Consider the following 7,453-nt stretch of genomic DNA (forward strand, 5'->3'; position numbering starts at 1 on the left):
CCCAATTAAAACTGTCTAATAGATTTCTTAAACAATGGATATATGCCACTTTATATTCACTATAATGCCAAAAGTAGTTTCATAATTCTCTTTTGTGAATGTTTGTCTATTTTTCTTTTTAAAAAATTTTCTTTAAATTCAATTAATTAACATATAATGTATTATTGGTTTCAGAGGTAGAAGTCAGTGATTCATCAAACACCAAGTGCTCATTACATCACATGCCTTCCTTAATTCCCATCACTCAGTTACCCCATCCCCCCAAACCCCTCTCCTCCAGCAACCCTTAGTTTGCTTCCTATGATTAAGATTATCTTATGGTTTGTCTCCATCTCTAATTTTGTCTTGTTTTGTTTTTCATCTCTTCCCCTATGATCCTATGTTTTGTTTCTTAAATTCCAAATAGGAGTGAAGTCATATGATAATTGTCTTTCTCTGATTAATTTTGCTTAGCATAATATCTTACACTTCCATCCACGTTATTGCAAGTGGCAAGATTTCATTTTTTGATTGCTGAGTAGCAGTTCATTGTGTGTATATATATATATATATATAGTATATGTATATATATAATATAAATATAGTGTATATAGTATGTATGTATATATATATAGTATATGTAGTATATATATATATATGTATACTACATCTTTTTTTTCTATTCGTCTGTTGATAGATATTTGGGTTCTTTCTGTAGTTTGACTATTTTGGACATTGCTGCTATAAACATTAGGGTGCAGGTAACCTTTTGGATCACTACATTTATATCTTTGGGGTAAGTACCCAGTAGTGCAATTGTTGGGTCATAGGGTAGTTCTGTTTTTTTTTTTTTTTTTTTTTTTGTAGTTCTATTTTTAACCTTTTGAGAAACCTCCATACTGGTTTCCAGCCTGGCTGCACCAGCTTCATTCTCACCAACAGTTTAAGAGGGTTCACATTTCTCTGCATCCTCGCCAACAATAGTTGTTTCCTGGCTTGTTAATTTTAGCCATTCTATGTCTATTTTTCTATATTTTTGGATTTGTTTTTCAAAGCTAACATCACAAAATGTATATTTAAAAATATTTACATATATCATATCTAGCATATATAATAAACTGTTAATTCTTTTAAATCATACTATTGATTCACTCAATTCATTCTAATCATTCCTCAAGAAAGATATTCTATTAAGTGAAATAAAATACTGTATTATGCTAATAACTAAACTATTAGAAATACATTTTTAAACCAGTAGAGACTGATTTTTATTAAAAAAATATGTAATTCTATATATAAGCCTATGTTCAAATTAGAAAATAACCTGTTACATGAAGAAGACAATATTTAAAAAAACTGATTTCCAGTTGAAAATGATTTGAGATCATCTTTAGAGGGCAGCATTTAACTAGGGAAAGAGGTATTTCAGCTCTAAGCAGAAGTTTGAGTATATATTAGAAATGTGAAATCTGACAGTTAAAAATTGATAGGATACTAAAATATAATTTATTCACAATTTCAATATTAGAAGAGGGGAAACAGTAGCCTGAGAGTAACCTAAATTTATAGTCTAGTTGAAAAATCCACTTTATTAAACATCATCAGATATTAAAGGCATTTTTTTTGTCAATTAGTTTTGGAGTAACATGGAACAAATTTTCTTTACTCCTAGCAAGAAAGTACAGAGTAATAGTAAATTATTTTTAACAATAATATTTAACAGCAATTTTACAATTTGTACATAGTGTAATTTTTTTTTAAAAAAAGGTACAAATAGAGAAGTAAAATAATTGAGGTATTTTGGGGCAGCCCCGGTGGCTCAGTGGTTTAACGCCATCCTCAGCCCAAGGTGTGATCCTGGAGACCGGGAATCGAGTCCCACATCAGGCTCCCTGCATGGAGCCTGCTGCTTCTCCCTCTGCCTGTGTCTCTGCCTCTCTCTCTGTGTCTCTCATGAAGAAATAAATAAAATCTTTAAAAAATGAGGTATTTTTTATATGCAAGTGAAACCAGAATTATATCTTATTTTAAAGTTTTATTTAAATTTCATTTAGTCAACATATGGTGTAATATTAGTTTCAGGTGCACAATTTAGTGATTCAGCATTTCCGTGGTGCTCATCACAGCAAGTATACTCCTCAATCCCCATTACCTGTTTTACTTATCCTCCCACCACCTCCTCTCTGGTAACCACCAGTTCTTTTCTCCATAGTTGAATCTGTTTCTTGGTTCATTTGGTTTGTTTCTTGAATTCCACATATGACTGAAATCATATGGTATTTGTCTTTCTCTGACTGACTTGTTTCACTTAGCATAATACTTTCTAGTTGCATACACTTGGTTGCAAAGGGCAAGATTTCATTGTTTTTTATGACTAATATTCCAGTGTGTGTGTGTGTGTGTGTAATCATTTAACTAATTGGGGGCAGTAAAAAAGTATTTCTTTTTTTAAGATTTTATTTATTTATTCATGAGAGACACAGAGAGAGATAAAGGCAGAGACACAGGCAGAGTGAGAAGCAGGCCCCATGCAGAGAGCCTGGGTGTGGGACTCGATCCCAGGACTCCAGGATCACTCCCCGGGCTGAAGGCAGATGCTTAACTGCTGAGCCACCCAGGCATCCTGTAAAAAAATATTCCTGCAACATTCTGTGCCCATGCTGTTAGCCATGAAAGCAACAAAATAATTTAGTATTTTAAAACATGGTTGAATTTAAAAGCTATATATATGTCTACATGATTTTAGCCAGTAATCTATTTGTACATTTAAATTGGTCATTACAACTAATTCATAAAATGGAGACATTATTAGCACAGTGATTTTATTTTTTATTTTTTTAGCCCAGTGATTTTAAAGAAATCGATATTTAACTCACTCTTTTGTCCATTTCTTTAATATTCAATTTTAAGTTATATGGTTTTAAAGTCATTGCTTAATTATTACTGGTTATAGCAACTAGTCTAGTGTAGGGATATAAGAAATTAAGACTTTATAGACTAGTTATTACTGTTATGCAAAAGTCTGCATTCAGATGAAGTATCAGGGATGCATTCTAAACTAAGATAAAGATGAAAGGGAGTTTTATTAAGACATTTATCTCCTTGAAAAAGCCAAAATCTTGGCCTTGGCAAGTTCTCAAATTTTTATTAACTGACTATAAAATGGGGATAAGCCTTTATATTGTCAAAATATCAATTTTAATGTGATGCATGGAAGATCCACTTGTGAAGCTTAAATTTTAATTGCATGATCTACTATCAAATTATTTAAAAAGAGCAGAGGTATCTTTTAAGTATATCTTATGCTTCTCTTAGATAAACACCCCCACAAATTATAATGTAGTAGTTTTTTGGCATGGAATGAAATTTCAATCAGAAAAAAGAAAAACTTTTTTCTTGTTTTTTTTGTGCTCTTATATCTATCCACAAAGCTAATTTATTTCTTGTCAGATTATTATTAAATTACGTTACCTTGAGTGACTTATTTTGTTGTTAACTTTTTTAGGGTTATAAGTTGCTAAAGTTGCTAAACAATGCCAAATGTTTCTGTGAAATATTTATCCAGCCTGAAAAAATAAACAAGCTTTTATTTAAAAATAAAATATGTATAGCCAGTGAGGAAATAATAGCGATTTCTGATGAACAAATAAATAAACTACAATGAATAATATTTGAAAATTATTCTTTGAAAAATATAAAAACAACATAGTCACTGTATGGTTGTATATTTGTCTTATTTTTAATTTGTCCCAACTACTTCATCAATTTTTTGAAGTGCTTATTTTATACTAGACTGTAGGCCTTGGTCATTACTCTAGAAGAATATGTTTCCAGAGAAAGGGAGTGTCGTGTAATGGAGATAATATTTATGATTGATTGATTGATGATTTCTATAATTTAAAAACAAAGCTAGGTTTTATTTTGTTTTCCATTTGCTCCCAAATCTTTTACTTTTCCTAGCAATTATTTCACTATTTGAGGCATAGGAAAGATAGGGGAGTATATATTAACTCCTGAAGAAAAAAGATGGAGGATGAGCTTGAGTGTAGGAAGGGGAAGTAAAAGAAGCCACTTTTTTTTAAAGGAGGTTCATAGTGAAAAGGGAGAAGAAAAAGTGAAAGGTTAAAGGAAGCAGCTAGTGAGATACATGTCCTGGCTTTACCCTTTTGTACAGAACCCTTTTGTACAAAAGTTTACAGATTTTTGGAAGAAAGTCAAATGCAGACAAGATATGTGCTCTGTTCTGTATCAAATAGGGGCAGATAGAAGAAAAGGAGGATATATGAGGTTTAAAGAGTTGCTGAGTTCCTGCTCCTCTCTGTTGGCAAATGTGTGGTGTGGGAGAACTTTCCATAGACCCTAGGCAAAGATTAATAATCTGTTTTTACTGACAGGCTTCCCAAGCAGTTAACCAGAATGAAACATACTGACCTAATAGTTAAGGGCTAGAAATTGAGCCATCGGCTTATGGTGAAACTTTGCTAGCATTGACAGCATCGGTGAATGTTGACCTGGGAAAATCCCTAGGTTCTGACTAAGGTAAAAGGATTTCATGGGCCACAGATTTCATCTGTAGGCACACATTTCCAGGAGAGAACAAGTTAACCATACATACACAGTGGAAGTTAGCAAAGATATATGAGACAGTATGCAATTCTGAGGGTCCATATCACCTACCACTATAAGAATGCCTCACCATCATAACGGTCTACAGATTGGATATAAGAAACTCCTATCTAATATTTAAGTATATTTGTAGAAATTTGAATTATGACACTGCAATTAATTTTTTGATGTTGTATATTATAGTTTCTTTAGAAAATTATAAGAATTACTTATTTTAAAATACAAATCTATTCAAGAGACACAAAAATGGAATATAAGAAATAACTATTGATCAGATTTCAAGCAGTATATGTCCATATTAGCAAGGAGTCAGAACTTACATTCTAAAACAATCCAACATCCCACCAGGTAGTCCTAAACATATTGAAAGCTATTAATTCAATTGATACACAGCCATCTACTAATCAGTTTTACAATTAAATGCATTTTTTAAATTAATGGCAGTTTCTTGAAAATAATATGCAGATTTACAAATACTACTTATAATCTGTAAAGTGAAACTGTTTAAACTAGATAAGGGAAAAGGAGAATTTAATGATGTTAGTAGAAAAAAATGATAGGGAATCTAGCAGTAAAATGACACTTGATTATCATTGGTAATTACTGGATATAAGCGATGAATGTGAGGATATCTTTGAAAATATGTAGATAGGGGGGACTGTAATCTGGAGGACCAAAATTAGGAAAAGGGAAAATAATTCTCCACCTAGAAATTGAAGTTACAAAGTTCTCTAGGCAGCTATGCAAAACAGTAATATATACACACACACACATATATATATATATATAATATGTGTGTGCGTATATATATATATATATAATTATATGTTTTTTTTCTTTTGTGATGTAAAAGAACCCTAGCCCTAAGAGAATTTTTGGAGATATCAGGTTAATATGAAATGCACCAGGATATGACACTCTGCTTAGAATATTAAGTAAAGAATACTAGTTTTTTTCCCTAGAATATTTATTTTTTTTAGAAACAATCACCTTGGGACTCCTGGGCGGCTCAGCGGTTGAGCATCTGCCTTCAGCCTGGAGCTTGATCCTGGGGTCTCAGGATCGAGTCCCGCATCAGGCTCCCTGCGTGGAGACTGCTTCTCCCTCTGCCTGTGTCTCTCACGAGTAAATAAATAAATAAATCTTTTTAAAAAAAGAAACGATCATCTTATGTCACTTTATGTCAAAATGGCCATGTGAAAATACACAGATGAAGTTTAAATAAACATAAGATCAATTTATAGTTTTATCAAATATCATTCATCATTTTTATGAAATTTAAAATCCTTGAAAATCTTGGAATTGAAATCTAATTTTCAGAAGGATTTTGACACTTTTATCTGGTCTCTTTTGTTGAAAAATACCTCAAGCTTTATAAGTCATACAGTTAATAATATCAGTTGACAGAAATGGTAGTATTTCAAAACTTGTGGATTTGAAATTGTTAAAAGTGTGCCACTGTACATGTGGTTCACATTTTATGTATGTAGTATCATATTATACGAATACCAAGGTCCCCTGCCTATTACTTTCCTCCTGATTTTCTCATTATCTTTGATAATGACAGTGTTTGGCTATAGAAATTGTGGTTGCATAATGTGGTTAAGATGCTTTCCATGTACCTATTACTTGTTGCAGACAAAATATGTATGTGAGCGATTTAGACAGTTCCATCTCATGGGATAGTGGTACGATCTTCAGATTTGGACACTTCATTCTCTTCCACAAAACTCTATCAAATGAACATTTTTCTAATGTTTTAATGAGCTTACCACTGTGTGCCATACAAAAATTAATAATATCAATCTGGCAACCAACTCTCAGTTGAGTTTGGAAGAGTCTCTGATAATTTTATTTGTTTGTTTCCCTCTTTAAGTATATGATAAACTTCATATAACCATGACCCATCATGACAGACATTTGCATAAATAGGTACAAATATAACATGTTTTCATATCATTCAAGGAGGCCAAAACATGTTATGTTTTGAATTTTTACATAAGGGCATGAACTTTTTATGTAATTTCATTTTCATGAAACTTCAAGTAATTTCACCTAGTGGCTATCCTCTGAGAAACAAACAAACAAAAATGTTCCCAAGTTTGTTTATATTTTCTCTGAAGTCATTGATGTTCTGAAAGACTGTCTTTAATTGCATCTTTATTCTATTCAGTTGTACTTATAATTTCAGTTATCCTGTCATCCTTACATCACCAAAATATTGATCATTGCCTTCTTTGCTGACACTTTCTTCTAAATAACTCATATCTGGAGCTAGTGTTTTTTTTTTTAAGATTTTAGTTATCTATTCATGAGAGACACATAGAGAGAGAGGCAGAGATACAGGCAGAGGGAGAAGAAGCAGGCTTCATGCAGGAAGCCCGACGTGGGACTCGATCCCAGGTCTCCAGGATCATACCCTGGGCTGAGGTGATGCTAAACCGCTGAGCCACTGGGCTGCCCAAGTGTGTTTTCGTTTACTTCACTCTGAGAAATTCCTGTGTTGCTGAAGCAAAGGACACAAGAAATTAATGTTCTACAAACCCTAGTGTGGTGACAACCACAATCACATTCAGATAGTAAGGACTGACTTACATGGCCCACTCCAGTAGGGAAAGTAGGCTTGGCCAAGGAGATGAGAGCCTGAGTGGCCTAGAGCTGATAGTCCTATGACTATCCATTTAAGTTCGTGGATTTCTTTCTTTGATTTCCATGTCACCATACTAATCTCCTATTGCTGCATTTTTTAACTTTTTTTTTTCATTACCACCTTCCTTAAACCAGTCTTGACAATTTTCTGTGTCTCTAGATTCAGCATTAGTGTCTTTTCATCTAGGTAATCCTAACC

This window comes from Nyctereutes procyonoides, unplaced genomic scaffold, assembly GCF_905146905.1.
Source record: "Nyctereutes procyonoides isolate TBG_1078 unplaced genomic scaffold, NYPRO_anot_genome, whole genome shotgun sequence".
Classification (NCBI taxonomy): domain Eukaryota; kingdom Metazoa; phylum Chordata; class Mammalia; order Carnivora; family Canidae; genus Nyctereutes; species Nyctereutes procyonoides.